This window comes from Rousettus aegyptiacus, unplaced genomic scaffold (assembly GCF_014176215.1).
Source record: "Rousettus aegyptiacus isolate mRouAeg1 unplaced genomic scaffold, mRouAeg1.p scaffold_m13_p_7, whole genome shotgun sequence".
Taxonomy (NCBI): Eukaryota; Metazoa; Chordata; class Mammalia; order Chiroptera; family Pteropodidae; genus Rousettus; species Rousettus aegyptiacus.
In genome coordinates, this window is record NW_023416310.1 from 63,191,210 (window position 1) to 63,212,019 (window position 20,810).

Here is a 20,810-nt window from a genome sequence, read left to right on the forward strand (position 1 = left end):
ACATCGTTTTTTTCATTACCTTTCTGTCTCTTACTATTTTGCTTTTCTTGTTATTCTTGCAGTCTCCCAAAATAAAAGAAGCTAATAAAATGTATAAGGGATCCTGAGACTGTTGCCTGAGACCCTCCCATCCCATGAAATACTTGATTATTTCTCTCTCTCCCTTTTTTTTCTCTTTCTTTCTTTTCTTGTCTTCTTTCAGTTTTTTATTTCTTTGGCTTTTTCTTCTTCTTTCGGGAGGGATTGCGCTATGGAGGCCGGCCTTGGTACTGCTGGGCGCATAGAGAGATCAGAGCTAGCATCGCTCTATTCCTCTCTTCCTCTTCTCTCTCTCCCCCCCCCTCCCTTCTTCCCTTCCTCCCTTCCTCCCTTCCTCCCTTCCTTCTTTTTATCCAATTCAATTCAGTTCCTGCCCCAGGGACTTAGCAACATTCTCCCAGAAGACGGATTTCTGACACTGAGTAGGGCGCCATCTCCTGGCCATCTGGGGAAGACACATCTGTATCATACTGGGGTTTCCTAACCACCACAAGCAAATTCAAGTATTACCACCATATAATATTTAGAGAAAAAGGCAGAGTAGCAACTCCAGTAGAATCTCAACTTTTTTTGTATCTTGGCATCTTTGAACTTACTGCAATTCCGTGGATGAAAAATGAAATTTATATAATTATTTGTCTATTTATTTTACAAAATGACTTTTATCTGAAGAGTTGACCTTTTAAAAAGTAGTTTAACTGTTGTAGAAAATAGCAAATGACGGTTGGATTAGGAGTCTGTAATTAACAGTAACGTTTGGGATCAGATGAGCACATCAGTTCTCTTTCTCTTCAACCCTCCCTGCCCCAAAAGCAGAGCAGTACTCTTCGTACACGCAGGAGGACTTTCTCCGCAGTGGGGCTGTTGCCTCCTAAGAAATTCATTTATTTCTTCATTAAGCTGTGGAGGAGGGAAGCGCTCACCGGGCACCGCCTTTGGAGGTCGCTGCCCTCCTTAAGAAAGGGTCCAGCCTTTCAACCACAGCAACTTCTGGATGCCTGAGGGATAACTCCTGAGAACGCCCCGTGGAGAAGGCTTCCCAAGGAGAAGAGACAGACTTCTGCAGGGAGGGCAGACAAACATGGCGTGAGTGGCGAAAGAGAGAGCCTCCAGAAACGCCTCTCCGAAGGGAAGCTGATTATCAGACTGTGAACTGCAGCCCTCATTGTCTGCTGAGGTGGAGCAGGTTTTTCTAGTCAGACAGCCAGGAAGTTTCATGAGGCCCACCTGTGCAATCAGTGCCACCGATGATGGAGACAAAGGCAGGAGGATTGAGAACCTTCCCTATAATTCCTATCTACCTAAAGTAGAGGACATGTGAGTGTCACTTTTACTCCACACACCCCTGCCCTGGCTTCCTACAACTTGCTATAGCTAAAAAGTACATGCTATGTGAGTCTCTTAAAATATAGATGAGTCAAGGTTATTTGGGTACCTGGGTCCCTTCTTTTTAACATGTTTTTTAAAGTTCAGTTCACCACATTTTGCAATCAGATAAGTCATTAACAGACAGCTATTAATAAATACTATGGCCACCTAAACCTCAAAAATTTGATAGTGTTCCCAACATTTAGCTGTTTTTCCATCATTCCTAAAGCAAGTCACTTTACTCAATTTGATGTGAACATACATTTCAACAATGAATAATCTTAGCTATTATGCCAAGAAGTGGCATTGATAAAGAAAGATTTTCTATGAGAATTTTCTTTTTTTATTAAAACATATTTCATTACAGTTGCCATACAATATTATATTAGTTGCAGGTGTACCATATAGTAATTAGACATTTATATAACTTACAAAGTGATCACCTCATTAAGTCTGGTATCTATGGGCATTTTCCATTGAATCTTTATATATATATTTATTTAATGGCTGAGCCTAGTTTTTGGTTATGCTTAATTTAATTTTTTTTTCTAGGATAAAATTCTTACAGCCAAGACTATATTCCTTCTGGCCGTAGGTCATTGCAGCCACATCCCGGCATCAGTTCCTACATATTCACATGGAAACTTTACTTTGCTTCTCCGGCCTAGGCCTGCCTCTGGGCTCTGGAGACGTCAGAATGTCAAACTGCCTAATCGATATCGACTCTTAGGTCTAGCAAACTCAACACACTCACAATCATTTTTATAATTTTTCTTCCTCATCTTGTTCTTTTCCTCCTCCCACCACCACTGCCTCCCCCTCCTGTGTTGCTCCTTATACACTAATCTTGTATTCTTTTTCGCCACAGAGCTGCACAAGCCAAAAAACTTAGCAACCATCCTGAATCTCATCCTCTTTTACAGCCACATGCTCATTTCATTTCAATACTTGTTCATTTTAATTTGCAGTTATTCATTCCTCTGTCTTCAAAACCAGCACACACTATTCCTGTCTACTATCATTTCTTTCTTTTTAGCTATAATTTTAATTTTTATCACATATTTAAATCGGTAATACAAAGATGCAAAACCCTAAATTCAGAAGGTATAAAACCTTATGCGCTGAAAAATCTCCTTCCTGCCTCTAGTCCCTAGCCCAGCTGACCTGTTACTCTACCCAGGAAACTCACCTTACCAGGGTCCTATGTGTCCGTGCGGTGATGGGTTAATATATCCAGTTACTCTGTTATGGATCTTGACCTTTTTTTAATTAAAGAATTTATCTTGGTGCTCGTTCCATTAGGAGTTTATTCTTTAAACAGTTGTATATTATCCTATTATAGAAATAAACTGAAATTTAACTAGTCTTTTATTGATTAGTATTTAGGCTATTGTCAGTATTTTTACAGCGATAAAATAAATTCCTGCAAGTTACTAGAATGCAGGCAAAGCTACTATCATTTCTCCTATAAGCAATAGCTTCACAATTGATCTGCCTTCATCTGCTCTTCACCCCTGTGATCCTTTCTATAGCCAGAATTATCAATTTTCCATAAGGGTTTCCAGTTGTACCAGCACCATTTGTCAAAAATGACTTTTTTCCCCTCACTGAATTACCTTATGCCTTTGTCAATAATCTATATTGACTCTCTCTCTCTCTCTCTCTCTCTCTCTCTCTCAACTCTATTTTAATGCATCAATCTAGATATCTACCTATACGTGAGCCTCACACAATCTTGATTACTATAACTTTTGCTATCTTCGGTCTTCTGCATGTCAGTGTAATTTTAGAATCAGCTTCTTAATTTTTATTAAAAAACAAATAAAACACTATAAGCCCTGCTGGGATGTTGATTAGGATTGTTTTGACTCTATATAGATCAATTTGACAATCTGAGGAAAATCAGATTTGGGAAGCATTAGATCTTAATATTACTGAGGTTTCCAATCAATGACATAATATGTATACCTCATTTTATGTGAGTCTCCTTTAATTTCTCATGTAAATGTTTTGTAGTTGTTAGTGTATGGATTTTACATTTTTTGTTGTTGTTAAATCTGCCCCTAAGTACTTCATATTTTCCAGTGCTATTATAAATGGCACTTAAAAAATTATTTTACACTTGCAGTTAATATATTGAGAAAATTGATTTCATGTATTGGTGATATAAATCTTCAGCAAACTAGGAATACAAGGAACCTTTCTTAATTTAATAAAGGACATCTGTGAAAATCCCACAGCTGCTATCATACTTAATGGTAAAAGACTAAGCACTGTCCTCCTAATATTAATAATAAGGCAAGGCTGTCTTCTCTCACCACACCTATTCAACATCGTCCTGGAAATCCTAGCTGGCGTAATAAGGCAAGGGGAAAAAAAGGATATCCAACAGTGAGAAACCTGACTCTAATTATCTGCAATACCTCATCAGCAGGGGATACATTCCAAGATCTCAGTGGGTGGATACCTGAAATTTCAGATAGCAATAAACTCTTTCTCTATATATTGTTTTCCTATGCACACTCATGATAAATTTTAATTTATAAATTAGTCACGGTAAGAGATTAACAACAACTAAGAATAAAATAGACTAATTATAACAACGTAGTGTAATGAAAATTATGTGAATGGCTTAGTGGCCATTCTTAAGTAAAATAAGGGTGACTTGAACACAAGCAATGTCGATCTGATAATTGAGATGCTACTAAGTGACAAAGGGTGATGACTGTACACAGTGCAGACACACTGGACAAAGAGACGATTCATGCCCTTGACATGAATTGTTATTTCTGGAATTTTCCATTTAGTATTTTGGACCCAATTGACCATGGAGAAACCTCAGAAAGTGAAACTGTTGATAAGAAGGACTACCATATATTCATTTATCTGTTTGACCCTAGTATACATAGAAAGTACTTACAGAATTGCCAACGTGAACCCCTGTAAAAACCAAATTTACCAGCTAGAGTATAATAGTTTTGTATAGTGCTTTTATTCCTCTTTCCTTACAATACACACACACACACACACACACCTGTTTCCCAAAGTTACTTAGGTCAGTTCCTTTCTTACCTACCCACTACAGTCTGGTGATGTCATTCATTACAAATACAATTAGATTCATTTGTCATTTGTCACAATTTGTCTGCCACCTTGGATCCCCTGGCAGCCAGTATATTGTTATAATTGGTTTATTTTATTATTAGTTATTGTTGTTCCTCTCTTACTGTGACTAATTTATAAATTAAACTTTAGCATAGGTATATGTACACATGGGTATATGGTTCAGTGCTATCTGAAATAAATGCTAAAATTAGTGGACAAAATTTTAAGGGGAAACAGGATTTTGCATAGCTTCAAAATATTACTCCCCATATGTTGATTAATTACCATGGTTAATAGCAATTAATGACCCTACTTCACAAATTCTTGATACTCTTCCCATTAGAATGTGGAACTTAATTTCCCTTACTTTAGGTGTGGTCTGGACTTAGTTACCCAATTCTAAAGGAGAATCCGGAAAAGGAAAACAGTCACTTTGCAGCAAGGAGACCTAGCACACATGACTAGCCATGTGATCAAGTATTACCTCATTGGTCATAATAAGTGTTGTCACCGTGTGTCCCGTAACATGGTGTCTTGAGAAGGGCACTTCAGCTCTGTGGTCTTCCCTCCCTGAATCCACAACCTCAGTCTCATGATGAGAAAACATCAGACAAAATCCAAACTGAGAGATTCTGTGAAACATCTTGTTGATACATTTCAGAGTGTCAAGGTCATGACAGATAAGGAAAGGCTGAGGTGCTGTCAGGGCCCAGAGGGGACTAAGGCAGCATGAAGAATAAGTGCAGTGTGGGATCCTGGATGGGACCCCGGAGCAGGAAAAGGACATTAGGAGAGATACCGGGGGCATCCAGATAAAATCCATCGTCTGGTGAATAGTTGTGTTAATTTCTTAGTTTTTAAACTTGGACTATAGTTAAATAAGGTATTAACATTGAGGGAAGTTGATTGAAGGAGATACAGGAATTACCTATATTATCTCCACCATTCTAGGTCTAAAATTATTTTAAAAAAAAGGTTTTTAAAAATCAAACAATAATTACAGAGCCAAAGGAGATTCAAATATTGGTGGTACCCTGACAGGGATTTAAAAATAACTATGATTAAAATGTCATGAAAGGAAATGATGAGATCAAAAATATAAACAGACAACTGAAAATTATAAAAAAGAATCAAATGGATATATTTAAACCAAAAAGGACAAAAATTAAAAGGAAGGACTCAATGGATGGATTTAAAAACAGGTCAGAAAAAATTGTGTAAAAGAAGTCAGAAAACAGAAAAAGGGATTTAAAAAAAAGCAGAAAAGAGAATGAAAGATGTTAGACATAGTGAGGAAAAAAAAAATCTAATGTGTGGGAATTGTACGTAAACAGCCTCCTCCATCCTTCCCCACAGCATACCTTCCCCTTCTATCTCACCCAAGGGGCCTCCTTCTTTTGACGTCCTCGATTAGAGGGAAGAAATGAATTTAAATAGATAAATAATACATACGCATAAACAGATGTACTAACTATACTGGACACTTTGCTAGGTGCTTAACATGTGGAAATAATAGCTATCACTTATTAAGCACTTCCTATGTGCCAGGCATTAATGATAAAGTCCTTTAATTCTCGCCACAGCCCTGAGCGCCTCACGACCAGTTCTGCCCCTTCCAAGGCCACATTAGGCCACTTGGGCAAAGAAATTTGTACCAACAGGAAGTGGAGAAAGAGGAAGGTAATTTATGACCTCTACTTTTCAGAAGGAAAAATTTAAGGCCCAAAGCAGTCCAGTCACTCACCCAAGCAAATGCTAGGAAGGGGTGGAGCTGAGGTTCCAACCCCTGCAGGTGGCCCGACGCCTGTGCTCTCAGTTCCTACACAACTGCATGTGTGGTGTCTGAGCCTGAAGATCTGAATGTAAGCTACGGGCTGAAGTTGGTGGGCGTTCCCGGCCATCTGGTTAACCTCAGTGGAAAGGCCAGCACATTCTGCAGGCCCTTATATGGAATGGCCATGACAAAGGCTGAGATGAGAGTCCAGACAACAACTCACATTATGGAAAGAAATGAAAAGTTGGGCAACAGCGAGAGCAAAGTGAAAGGCAAAAGGCCTGCAGCATCAAAAGCCTTTCCTGGAAGGAGAGGGACTCAAAGGAATCGGTGTTCCTGGAAAGACTCGGTGATTTCCTAAAATCAAAGCTTTAAACTGTAAGTGCTACTAAAGCAGAAACGGGTCAAGCATGCTCTATGGCAAAGCTGCCAATAGCGCAGTTCCTTTTATCCTCCCACGCCGAAGGGTGCTCATTGTCCCCCAGCCACTCATAATAAATCTCATCTTCAGCCCCTTCTATCTTAAGCCTATTGATTTAATTTTCTTCTGCCAGCAAAAGTCGTATCTCCTCCTTCACCATTAAATAGAAAATACAACATACACCCACACTGGAAGCCTCCTGCTTAATTTCTCAGAAGTCGTGCATGTCACAAGGCCACTTTGTGCTTCTTTAACACTTTGTTTAATAAAGTGGGTTGCAGACACGAAGTCATTTGAGTTTCTTGAGTTATATGTTTTAGAAGTAATAGAGAAGTCTGGAGGTCTCAGTCTTTTTAGCCGGTAAGGTTTGATTGTCTACATTTTACAGGGAAACCTGCCAGAAAGCAAAGAGGTCAATAACATGCTGATACTTTAGAGCTGTAGCCATTACCCTGGCTAGCCTGACAGGCACCACTCACCTGGTGAGCGAGGGACTCCAGTGTGTTTCTACCTGGGTGGATTTAATTGGAGGCTGAAGAAGAAAGAGAGATCAAGACAGTTGAGCCAAGGGACCCTCTAGAACAGCTGGCTTGGTGACCCTTTGCTATCAAGACCCTCGGAGTGGCCAGGACTCCCTAGTGCAGAGGCTCCCAAAACTTAGCATGCCAAAGAATTTCCAGGGGAGCTTGTTCAAGTTCAGAAATTCTGATGCAGTCACTCTAGGGTGGGCCTGGGTGGTTTTGACAAGTTTGGGGGCTATAGTGGAGCCCGCATGGGGGAGAGCAAACCTCAGAGTTGGAGACCTAAGCAGTCCTCATCATGTTCAACCCAACAAATCTATTCTTTAGTATTTCTCTAATTTGCAGCAGAAATAGTGTAGCTAAATAAGTGTGAGGCTTGTTTAAGCAGCTTTAAGAATGGTTGGCATTGAGGTGAAAAAGGAGCTAGAATGAGTGGGAAAGGACAAAAAAGGACAGGGAGTTTGTAAGAGCACAGGATACTCCCCTCTGGTGATGCTCAGAACCCTTGAGGGGCTCTCTGCAGGAAGGCAGTGAGGTCCGGGGTGAGCAGGTAGGTAAAGAGCAGGAGTTTAGGTCATTAATGTCAATGTCACATGTGCAACCACAGCTAATAGGTGTTCAGGAACTGGGTCTGATCTTGGGCCTACTGCCCCCAGCACCAGACTTCCATTTTCCTGTACTGACTCTATAAAGTTATTCTAGAACTAAAAATTTAAGGGACCAAATAATTCTTTTTGATCAACATCAACCAATCTACTACTGAAAATAGGCTGTTGGGAGTGGTGGCTTAAATGAATTTTCATACCCTGGGGCTTAGAGCAGGATGGCTACATAATTTGTGTGGTCCAGTGCAAAATGAAAACATGGGATCCCTTATTCAAAAATTGCCATCAAAGGCATTAAAATATAAAGCTTTTTCCTTTCTTCTACAGTCTCCCTTTCAACTTGTCATGGTATTATTTGCTATACAACGTCATTCTAAGTAAAGGAAATACAAATTTTACATTATTAACATAAATTTTAGTGTTCTTATTTATATTGTGCAATGTTGGTTTTAAATGCAATTTTAAGAGCATTTGAATCATATTCGACATCTCTAAAATTACACAATTCATACATCATAGCTCATACATGCATACGCATTTCATTCTTAACAGAATAACGGAAAGAAAACTAATTCAACTGTTTTTATTTCACTGCTTATTACATGGATGTTCTACCAATACTCTCTCTCTCTCTGGATTACTAATGAGTAAGAAAAGATTGGAAGGAAAAGGAACTCTAGGTTGCCTTACTTTTATATGTCGTTTTCAACTTCAGTGGGGCTAACATAAAAAGTTATAAGACGCGATGTGACCGGGTTCGTTGGTTGTCTGTGTTTTTTGCACACTTTTGCCTCTTTCTGCATTGGAAGCAAGTTCTGGTCCGAACCGAAAGCATGGCCGTTGGGAGCTGTCAGCAGCCCCACCTATTCAGGAGTAGTCATGTGTCTCTTGTCTTCACCTCGAGTGTTGCTGAACTCCCACGAGTGGGTCCACCAGAATTCTGTCCTCATGACAGTACAGGTCACCTGCCTGTGAAGCCAGTCAATACAATTTATGCAGTAAAAGAAAAATGGCAAGTAGAAGTGTACTGACTTCAGAAAATTAGGTCAAAATTCATGATGACCCTAAATTGCATAATGCTAATACTTATAGCAAAAACAGTGTTATTCGAATATCGAGGTGATGATAACTTTTTAAATTCATGATTTACCAATTTGTTACATGACATGCAATCTGCTCAGAGAATTTTCTAAAAGAAGACAAAATGAACAACAAAAATGGAAATATATTCCATTTTATTCTCTTCTTGCATAATTTTACTGAATGATCAGTGCCTAAATAGTGAGATGATAACAGCTATCAGAAAAGTAAAGTGGGCTTGTATCACTGCTTTTTCTCTGCTCTGAATTTTTAAGACTTACTTGGATATAGATTTCTATTAAACTGTTAAAATAACATAGTGTTCTAAAGGAAAAAACATGAACATTTTTGCAATCAAAAATACAATACAAATGACTAAAAAGTAAGTTGCAGATTTTTACAAAGTCATCTTGGTTCCAGGAAAAATAAGAACTTTTTATAAGGCAAATCGTTTCTGTTAACAAAGGAAAAAATCCTTGTCTAATGACATTTAGTAGGAAATGGGGAAATTATATTTTCCTCTGCCAAATGCTATTGACAGAACATTAGCAGAAGAAAAAAAGCATGTCCGTGAAGATTATATGAGAATTTTTATCAGCTACTGTCTGAGAATTGCTCTGATCAACTGTAGAAACTGCTTTCAAAAGAAAGAAAGAAAAGACCTTTCAGAGATCAAACTAATTATACCAAGATTGGGCACTCCCTATTCCATAGTTAGGTGAACTGAGGGTTTTTTTTTTTTTTTTTTTTTGAACCAGAACAAGCAATGCACTTCAGGGGCCACTCAGGAAAATGTATAATAAGTTGAGTTTTCCATGTGTCTAAAAGGTGACGGTATGTTAGTTTCTTGCCATAAGTTGTCCTTTCGTAAAAACACAGCTAATTAAGGGGTGAACACCATTCTACACCTGCTGTTTTTCCCTCTTTGAGCCGTGTTTCTTACAGGGCACCTTTGTGCACCTGGGATACAAAGCTGCACTATAGTGGGAAGGTGGTTTTTTAATGCTCTCGGTCCTAGGAAATCTTGCTATTGAGCCAGATGAAACAGGAGGGTGGGGAAGGCTGGTCTTGTCACCAATGAAGCTCTGCATTGTCATCCAATATTTTTGCTCACCTGAGATGCTATGACTTCAGACAAGTGTAACTGCTGCTACTGGCAAGTCCTTCTCACAGCGCTGATGAAGGTAAGGCAGAAGGGGCCGTCCTTGTCAGAGGGAGGAGATGCATTTGTGCTTGTCTCCCGGTGAGTATCTTTAGTCAAAATGAACACAGTTTTGTCATGTAAAATTAGATTTTATTTTGCAAGGCAGTAAGAATTTCAAAAGAGAGCACCTGTATATATTTTTGGGAATAACCACACCTATATTTTAGAAGGATATTGACAGAAAGATGAATATTTTTATGTCTTAATTTTACTAATACTGATAGATATTTTTTAATGCACAAGGCTCTGTGGGGAATAAAAAATGAAACCAGGCAAGGGGCCCCTTATTCTAGGACCCTACACTACAGTGCAGGAGATAATACATGTAAGTAAATAAAAATGATATAAGAAAGTGATAAGGGTTATAAAGCAGGTAATACAAAGCATTTTTGGTGTTCAGAAAAGAGAGACAGTGCTTTTGGCTAGGGCGATACAGTGGGCTTTGGGGGAAAGCCAGCATTTAGCCGGGTCTAAAAGACTTGTGTGTCTGTAAAGTTTTTTTATTACACCAAACATATGGTGTCTTTTCAAACCTACCAAACAAGTCTCTGACACCCACTGGATGTCTTACAATCCAGTTAAATTTTGCCGTTACGCAGAGTTATCACAGACCCCACAGGTGAAGGGCTCAGTGTTTCAGGACTGCCCTCACTTCAGGTATCATTTGTTTAAGCCCTGAACCCCGTCATTTAGGGGTTTCATGCAGGTTCCATTATGTAGGCATAACTGAGTAAACCACTGGCTATTGTCGTTGAAAATTCCATGTCCCCTCCCCCGCCCTCCCCGCTCCCCAATCCTTGAGGCCAGTGGGTAAAGCCTCAGTTTCCAACTCTCTAATCACAGGATTGATTCACTGGGAACTGGCCCTTACCCTCCATGGGTCACCTCATGAACAGAAAGTCAAGTATGATTGAAAGGGGCCTTCTGTGAATAATAAAAGACTTTCCTCTCTCCTATAACCACTCAAGAAATCCCCAGGCTTTAAAAAACTCTGCCTGGAACTAGGGATGGAGACCAAATACATATTTTCCATAATACTGTAGAGCGATGGGGTGATTTTGACATGGAAAGAGTAAGAGCTACCAGAATTTCAGAACCCATATTAGAAATGACAGGTTCAGCTTGTTGAGATGTACAGTCAGGAAGGGGTTTTAGCAAAAGTGGCTGGAAAGTTTTAGTTTAAATCGTAGAGAATTTAGATACCTGGCTAGGTGAGAGCCACTGTAGCTTGTGAGCCAGGAAGTGACTTGATCTTTCAATTGTCAGGAAAATTATTCTGCAAGAAGGTGCAAGGTGGATGAAACTGGTAAAGGAATGAAGTAGGGAGACCAGTGGAGGGTTATGAGAAACATCTAGGTAAGAGATGGTGAAGTTTTGAACTAGAATAGAGGTGTTGAACATGAAGAAGGCCGGGCAATGTTTGATTTGGGGGACAAGAGAGGCGGGACTTTAGAATCGAATCTGACAATGTAGATTTTATTTATTTGTTTGTTTGTTTGTTTGTTTTTGCCAATGAAGATGAGAGAAGAGTCCAGCCCATACAGGGTAGTGGAAATTCCTGAAAGTAATTTCCAGCCATGTGCATTTCCTTATCTAAACCCTCTCTGCTGCTTTCTTTTTTCCTGTGTGACATTTTAGGGAATTATTAACAATCACTTTATTTTTGCATTTTTATAAATTTGTGTATCAGGCAGTTGACATAATCTGCTAGTTGAACTGCAAAATTTGGAGACATCTGAAATACTAGTTGCTAGAATGCTTCATCTGGGAACATGTTGAGAATGTGTAATTGTACACTTTAAAGTAACAGAAACTCTTCAGACCAAAATGCTCTTGCAGCCTATAGTTTGCCATTTAAGAAGACTCTGTATGTAAGTCTCCTGTGCTTGGTTTGCCATTGTGCCGGCTTTGGAGGGGATGATCACTCTACTTCAGGCTCTTAATTAAATCTGTGCTTCCAGGCTTGACCTAACATTAGTTTTTCCCAGCGTGTGTCATAAAGATAGGAAAATAGTTTTCTGAGTTGAATAAGCTTGAGAAATTCAGGGTTAAACAACGCGAGCAGGTTGCTTTGTTGTGGGACTTCTCAGAGTGTTCAGCACAATGGTGTGGACTATAAACCTCTAAGGGCGGCACAGTGTCTTGCCCTTTCAAAACTTAGTTGATTAAAATTCACTTTTCATGCACTATCTCTTAGTCCAGTATCCTTAGGAAGCACCTACTCTCAACTTGCAGAGACCTAGGAGCCCCCGGGCTGAATGACCCAAGAGAAGTACTTGAATCTAGACCTACGTAATATATAACAACCTGCCTCCTGGGTTCAGGGCTGGAGGAGTGAGACAGAGGCCATCCTTTGTAGCAACTCTGTGCCTATGCCTCTGTGCCTGCAGCAACTGGCCTGCCTTGCATGGTGTGTGGTTCGGCCCCCAGACCGTGGCTGAGTGCATTCATTGCGTATGGGACCACAGGCAGGTGAAGGATGCAGAGGGGAACAAGCTGTGGTCTTGGAGTCCAGAGGCCCAAATTAATAGCCTTCAGGTGCCTTTTACCAGCTTTCTGATCTTGGGTAATTTGTCCAATCTCTTTGAGTCTCCTCTGAAAAATACGGATAATAATATACTTTATCATCTAATTGTTATCTATTACTTTCTGTATGCCAGGCACTGTTCTGGATAATGGGATACAATGATTACTTAATCCAGGAATTGTAAACACCCTGTAACTAAGAGTGAAGCTTCCATTTTGGACTTCACAGTCCTAGCTTTTGCTGTAAGAATAGCCAAAGAGTCCTTCACAATTTGCTTGCAAGATAACAGTAACCGCTGAAGGCAAAAACCAATGATTTCGGGCTGAATTAAAGCTGATGATGAGTGCACAGCCCGGCTGCTGCAGCACAGGGATTTCCAAAGGCAGAATCTGGCCATCGTATCTTGTTCTATCTCTTTGGTGAATGGAAAACCGACAAATCAAGGCTCTTTTCCAGAAACCTCCTATAGCCGTGACATTTCTCCTGACAAATCTTTTATATCAAAGTGGCTCCACATGAAGTCTGAAGCTTGGTGGGGAGACTGAAGTGCTGAGTCAAAAATGTCTTTCTCCAAGAGCAGCGCCCAGGTGTTGACAGGTGGCCGTGCTCCGGGAAGATGCTCCCGCAGAAGGTGCAGGGAGAGCAGTGTGGAGGGAGGATGCCCGTGTACCAGGCCTTGCACACATGCTCGACTCCACGGTTCCTTCGAGGGGAAGCTATACTCTAAGTTGTAGACAGAAAAGGGACACTGTAATAAATCTAACCAAAAGTAACCTCACAGGGTAATCTGATCATAAATCCCTAACTGTGTAGGTCATGGTGGGTAGTCACACCCCAGGTGTACAACTTTTAGTAAAAGATTTAACTTTGTCTAAAGCAAGCCCTGTTCTTGTTCCTGTGCATCTAGGTTAGCGCACCTTTAAATTGGTTCCTTTCCAGACCCCTTGGAAGTATAACCACTCTCAAGAGAGTACATAATCTTATTAACAACAATCCTGCCACCCCACCCCACCTTGCTTTCTCTCCCCTTCTGTAATCTTTCTCAAGTTTCCTCCTTAATTCCAAAAGCTTAAATGAAGCTGCAAACTGTCATTCTGGGAAAAATGTTTTCTCATTTATCGAGATCTTGCTTTCAGGTGTATCTTCTGTTTGGTTCAAATGAACTCTAATAAACTCAGAAAAATTTTCTAAAAGTTTGGATGTTTTTACATCGACAAGGTTTACAAAATTAACATACTATGTATATTTACATATATATTTATAAATATATATATTTATATATTTTATCTCTTTTAATCCATACAACACAGCTTCAACTCCTCTCTGTTCCATGAGGGAGAAACTAAGGCTCAGAGAGACAATGTGACCTGAGCGAGGATGTATGAAGTTTGAATGATATTAATAAGCTTGATCTATTAAATCATATTTATTTTTATTGACTATACCACTCACGTAAGGAAACAGGAGACAATGGAATACTTGAAACAGAATAGATAATTCAAGATTTCTTTACACAGACTAGTGACAGGGAGGTGAGTGAGTGTGGTACTCCCTTGGTAGCAGCCAAGTTGTTAGCTCCTGGGAGAGGAGGCGAGAGAGTGGCTGCCTGAGCCCAGAAGGAGAAAGCTTCAGAGGAAGGACACAGCCCTGTCCAGGCTGCCCAGTGAAGAGGAAGCCTCGGGGACATGCCTCTGTCCTTCTGGTTTCCTTCTTCTTTCCAAGTCACGCCAGATCTTCCCAAGCAGAAGCTGGGAGCATGGGAACCCTTGATGTGGTTTGGGTAAGGTCAGCCCTGGAGCAGAGAGCAGGGTGGAGGAGCGGATCTGAAGGGTGAGAAGTGAAAATGAGCTCCGACCTAGAATGTAAAAATTCGCCTGGCGTTTCATCAGTCTGGGATTAGAGACAGATGATGCCAGCTGAGAAGTTAACCATGTTCCTCCCAAGGACATGCTGAAGCTGTGACGTGTCAGAGTGACTACAGCGCAGAAAAACCTTGTCCTCTCAAATCATCCTGCTCTCCAAAGTGCTAGCAGTAGGAGATGGCATCTCATGCTTGGATCTAAGTGCCTGACACAGAGAAGCTGCCTTGATTTCCACTCCAGGGGCAGCATTTCAGAAGAGGCAACTCTAGATACTAACCCCACATCCGTCCTATCTTTGTGATTTCAAGGAACAGGACCTGGACTCTGCACCCCAGACCTGAGGCGGATCCAGTGACATTCGTGCTTTGCTTTGGGTTTATGAAAATACTGCTGCGTGTAAATTTCACCCCAACTCCACCATCTCTCCCCAAATCCTGTGCTGATGCCATCTTTTCCCTTCTTGGTGAATGCCCACAGTTCCCTTGCACTCTCCTTGCAAGGATCCAACAGACTTGACTTTTGCAGATTCCGTGTTTGCCCTGGGCCTGGCGTGGGCAAGGGTCAATGGAGAAACCTGGCTCACCCTCCCTTTCACCAGCATCACGTGATGGTCAGTTGTTTTCAATTATTGGTTCGGTTCCTGAGCCTCTCTCAAGCTTTCAGGAAAGGGCCTGGGTTTGAATCCTAGTAAGGAACCTACATTTTCCCTCTAGAATGTTCAGCAATTTTCTTTTTTTCTTTAGAATTTTCTTCTTTGAGGATTTTGTGAACTCACTCTAAGTTGAGATATTTTTTTTTCCTTCTCTGACCTGTGAGTGCTCCGTGAGGCCTTTAGAGTTGAGGTTAGGCCTCTCCTGTTTCTCCATCCTCCAAGTGGAGAATTTTTAGCCCTTCCAGAGCAGGTGCTGCACGTGGGGAGATGGGGCTGGCCTGTGCTGGGCACGCCTGGGACAGGGGAGGGCCTGACCACACACTCCCATCCCCACCGGATACTCTGGGTAAGCTGAGAGATGACTTGGGTTTTCTGGATCCTTCTGAGAGTTCTCTGTTGCTTTTCAGAATTTAAGCAGCAGCTCCCTCCACACACCTTTTTAAGCAAAACTCCTCTGACAGGAGGCACAGGTCCCTCAGGCTCAAACACTGCCACTCCAGACCTAGGTCAATCTGCACAAAATGTTTTTGCCTCACAACTGAATTGGCAGCAGTCTTCCTGCTCTGAGGTCTAGGGGTCACTTAACCCCACCCCAGGAGGCTGCGAGAGATTAAGTAACTTGCTCAAGGTCAGCAATTGGCAGAACTGAGGTGAAAATCAACAAGTCAAGCTTCAAAACCATGGCCCTAAAAGCTCTGCAATGCTGCCCTGTTTATTTTAATGGTCTCATCTGACTTCCTCCATCACCCATTTTACAGATGTGGAAACACAGGTCGACTAATTAGCCTGAGGTCACACAGCTAGTGATAAGTGGAGCTGGAGCTGAAACTCTGGCCTGTTGGCTGCTGAAATCCATATTCTAAGAAATGGAGTCGAAGGAAGGTGGCAGTGCTAGTAAAGGAACCAAATCTTCTCTGTTCTCATACAGGACATGGGCTCAAGTGGGCTGCACGTGGATTCTGCAAAGAGCAGCAGGTTTTGTCCCTGCACAAGGTCAGGGCAGCTGTCACGGTGGATTCTGATGTCCCCTGAAGGCTTTTGACAGCATCAGGTGAGGCCGGGAGTTTGCTCCCTGTGGCAGAAATGACCCTTTGAGCCCCACTGGCCCTTCCATTCCAGAAACACCCAGTGTGTTCTGCAGAGAAGTCTCAGCTCATCCTTCTGGTGAGGGTGTTGACAAAGGCACAGGACAGGTCTGACTTGGAATCTTGTGCCATAACCAGACATGTGACCATTGGCAAATGATTTAGTCTAAGTAACCTAGTGTCTGCTCCACAAACCAGGAACCCTAGACCCACCTCACTAGGAAGATGGCAAACTATCACATGGGCACTTCACACCAACTCTGGGCTGTATGAACGGAGCCCTCCACAAACTCCACTTCTACTCCTATCCTTTGAGCTGTGACAATGTGTACAATCACCACAGACTACAACTGATGAAGTGACACAATTGAGTTTTTGTTTGTTTGTTTGTTTTTGAGAATATGGCAGTGTTGGAAACTGTGCCTACTTATTACGATAAGTAATCGTCATACCTTCACTGCCGAGCCTTACAAAGCAGCTCTTGGTAATGTTGAGATAGAAATTTGCAATGCAGGATTCATCTCTTTCCTCTGTCAGATAGGTCTGTCCTTATTTTCAGCAATTTAAGATAAAATGAAGCCAATTGTGAGAAACCGATGCAGCAAGATGAAAGATGGGGATGGGGCGGCTCGTGCAGCTGCATGGGCTCCCTGGTAGGGCCAGCAGTTCAGGCCCATTGCAATGGCAGCACGCAACTCGTCTTAGCCCCAGACAGCTCCAAGTTAGTGAGATGGGGTAGTTTCCTGGGGCCATAACCTCAGCAGTGTGTAGTATGACAGAAACACAGAGCGACTGGGGAGGCCCGGCCACAGCACTCAGCAGCTCCATGGCTTCAGGCTTGGTATTGACTTTCCTGAATGTCGACTTGCTCATCTGTAAAGTGGGGAACAGAGCAGAATTCTTGCCTCGTGGGGGTGTTTGTAAGCATCCAGTGGGATAGGAACTCTAGGGACGACAGCACCTTGCAGATAGCAGCCGCTCAGTGCCTTGTGGCTCTGCTACTATGACCCCCCTTTTTGGTCCACCCAGCCCCTTCGATGCCATTTTCCCATCAGGTGTGTCCACGTCTTTATTCTGGCTGCCTGACAGTTAATGTTCCCTTTGGCAACAGACTCAGCTTCTGAGAGTGCTCTGGGAAGGTATAAATGGAACCAGAATTCATTCAAGCAATTTCCAGCACATCCGAGCTGGGAATTGACCTGAATCATCTTTTTAATCTAATCTCCACCTCCACCCCCAGCCCACAGCTGTAAGACAGCCTGCACTGAGACCAGGCCTATGCAGAAGGTGCCTTTCTCCCCACCCAGCCCTAAATCAGCACCTATTATGGACCATTACCTAGCTGACTTCAGAGAGGCAACCTCTGACAGTGGTGAACAAATGCTCCTGTCATATGGTACCTACTGAGCATCTCGATTGCCCAGACAGGTTTGGACTCACTGGGCACTCAGACCATGACAACAAGACAACAAGTACTATTGTCCATCAATTAGCAACTCCCAGAGGGACGGCCCTTACTGCTTTCACCCTCAGGGAAGGGTGTCCGTGCACTGTACTGCCCACTGTGCCCTCTGTCAGCCCTGTGTTTGAATCTCTGTCTGGAAAACTAATTTGCTAAAGGCTTCGCATTGTCTTTAGTGGTTTCTAGGAACACTGATCATGTTGTAGTGAAAAACATATAATTTGGTGCACGTACGGTGGTGCCATTGCCTGGTATAGTGCCCCCACCAAGATTCTGCTTTTGTTGATCTAGGGTTGGCTTCAGCACTGGGAGCTTTATGTTCTCCCCAGGGTTTCTTATGTAATGTCCAAGTTGAGAAGTAGCACATTAGATGGACCCATGTTAAAATCGCCAGTCACTGATGAGCTGTGGAATTTTGGTGAAGTTGCTAAACTTCCTTGACCTTAAATGTCCTTATCTGTAAGAGGATGGATGTAATATTGATCCTGGAGCCTTGTCTCGATGATTGAATAAGGTGGGATGTGTCAAGTAGCTGTGATTCCTAATGGAGCAGGTGTGCCTGAAAAATTTGGGGCCCCCCACAGGCACCTAGAAGAGTGGGTAATAGTTCCTCAGAGAGATGTGCTTCAGGAGAGTTCTCAGCGTGTTGGGAGCAGAGCCAGACCATGCCTTTGGGCTTCCCTGTCCCCCACCTACTCCTCACTGCTCCCTACCTTCAGGCCATGCATTCAGCACCACCTGCACCAGTCTATCACTGGCTGGAAAAAGACAAAATATTTTGAAGAATTGAGCTTGTTGTTTTCAGACACTTCAGGTACCTAAATATCCGGTTCTTTATCTCTTCAGTTTCATGGACCTTCGATAATCTGGTGAGCTTCCCTAGAAAACACACTGAGGTGTGCTGAAAGCAGTTGGAACACAGCTCAAGGATGCGCACTGACCCACTGAGCCCATCACTAACCTCAGGTGGAAAGCACCAGATCTGAACGAGCCCACCAGGAGTCTTAAGTTGAGAAAAAGGAATGACAAAGCTGGGCCTTATTCCTGGTCAGATGCAGGCAGTGGTAGAGTGGGAAAGAAAATGCAGTTTCTTACCTTGTGAGTTTCAGTTGTACCGAGGACTCATTTTATCCTCATTTTATCCTGCTCTTTGAAAGGACGACTATGGAAAAGAGAGCTTAGAGCCTATGTACTTGACCTGGTTAATCGTGAGGTAGAGGGACAAGAAAAAGGCTTATAAGGTGGGTCCCCGACTTTGGTTAATCCCCCTCTTGAATGTTCAGAGGGTGCTGGGCTTCCCCACCCCCAGCTGTTAACCCCCACGGGCATTTGTTTGATTGTGTGTTTGTCTCCAACACTAAGAAGCCTCCTAAGGACTGAGGACACACCCATCCCATTTACTATGGGGTCCCAGTACCTGGCTAGACTGGGCAATCAATAAATATTCATGTGGTGAAAACAATATACACACACACACGTGTGTGTGTGTATGTGTGTGTGTACCTGTCTGTTGAATTGTACACTTGAAACTCACTGGATTTCATTAACCAATGTCACCATAATAAAAATAAATAAATAAATACATAAATATATAAATAAAACTAAAATGCAAAAGAAAAAGAAAAAATATTCATGAATGAATGAACAAATAAATAAATGAAATGAACAGGAGCATTTCAAATACATAATCATGACTAATTTAACTTAAAAAGTTCAACATAGTATCCATACAAAACTACATTTTTATTGGAAGTATTTCAATATCCAGGTGTAAGTCGGCCCCTTTTTTGTCCTCTCTCTTTCCCATTTCCCCTCGTGTCTTGTTTCTCAATCTGAGGTGGGAGCCGAGAGGCCAATGTAGAAAACGACTTGCAAATTCTGAACACGGGGACTCAGGCAACATCAGTAGGTGTCTGGCGGAGTTGTAAAACATGGTATCCCCGCCCAGGAAACTTTAAATGCTGTCACTAGGCACTGGGGAGCCCGCCTCAATGCTCTCTTGATGAGGTGCTCTCATGAATATTAATTCCCTAACCTTAGGGTAAATGACATTCCTGTGGAACGTGTCCTCAAATCACTGAGAGAGCGTGAATATGGACGGCGAGCTGCGGTAGGTAGCCATCAGGATAATGCAGAGCAGGCACGGGGAGTCTTTGCGGCAGACACAAGAAAACACAGGATTTGAGAGGCGTTATTACAGTTTGGAAATGAGAAAGGTAGCAAGAGAATCTAAAAAACTAAAGCAAAGGCAAATAACCATTTACAGAGAAGTCTTTGAGCCCTAAATGCCTTACTGCCACCTCAGACTCTCACAGAATTGATTTCCGCCCCTTGGAGAAACTGTTTGCTGTGACTGACCTACTTTCTCACATGAAAGATATGCTCACTGAAGTGTTCTTCTCCCTTAGCTGATTTTTTTTTTAATCCTTTTTCTAACTCTGACATATCCACACTGTGGAATAGGACACATTAACTAAGAAGAATGACCTATGCCAGCCAGGTCTGTTGTATAGAACTTTCTGGGATCACGGAATTTCCTACACCTGTGCTGTCCAAGGCGACAGCCACCAGCCACATGCGTCGTTGAACACTTGAACTATGGCTGCTGTTATGACTAGGGAACCAAATTTCATTTTATTATTTTTTTCTTTTTGATATTTTTAAAATTTTCAATTACAATTGACATAGGATATTATATTAGTTTCAGGTATACAACATAATGATTAGATATTTATGTATCTTACAAAGCGATCACCCAGATAAGTCTAGTACCTATCTGACACCACACATAGTTATTACAATGTTATTGACTATATTCCCTATGCTATACTTTACATTCTCACGACTATTTTATAACTACTAAGTTGTACCCCTTAAACTCTTCCCTGCTTCATACATCCCCTCCGCTTCCCTTCCATCTGGCAACCATCAAAATGTTCTCTGTATCTATGAGTTTCTTTCTGTTTTGTTTGTTTGTTTGCTTGCTTGTTTAGATTCCACATGTAAGTGAAATCATATAGTATTTATCTTTTTCTTTCTGACTTACTCAAAAGAATACCCTCTAGTGCATCCATGTTGTCACAAATGGCAAGATTTTATTCTTTT

General features: G+C 41.7%; 1 long non-coding RNA gene across 3 annotated transcripts in view; it reads left to right on the forward strand.

The window, feature by feature from the left end:
* LOC118605549 overlaps positions 1 to 20,810 on the forward strand; it is a 39,802-nt gene that overhangs the window by 12,905 nt on the left and 6,087 nt on the right. For all 3 annotated transcript variants that reach the window (XR_004952200.1, XR_004952199.1, XR_004952198.1), the window contains exon 3: positions 16,087 to 16,209. This is a non-coding gene — a long non-coding RNA (uncharacterized LOC118605549). The remainder of the gene's footprint in view (positions 1 to 16,086; positions 16,210 to 20,810) is intronic.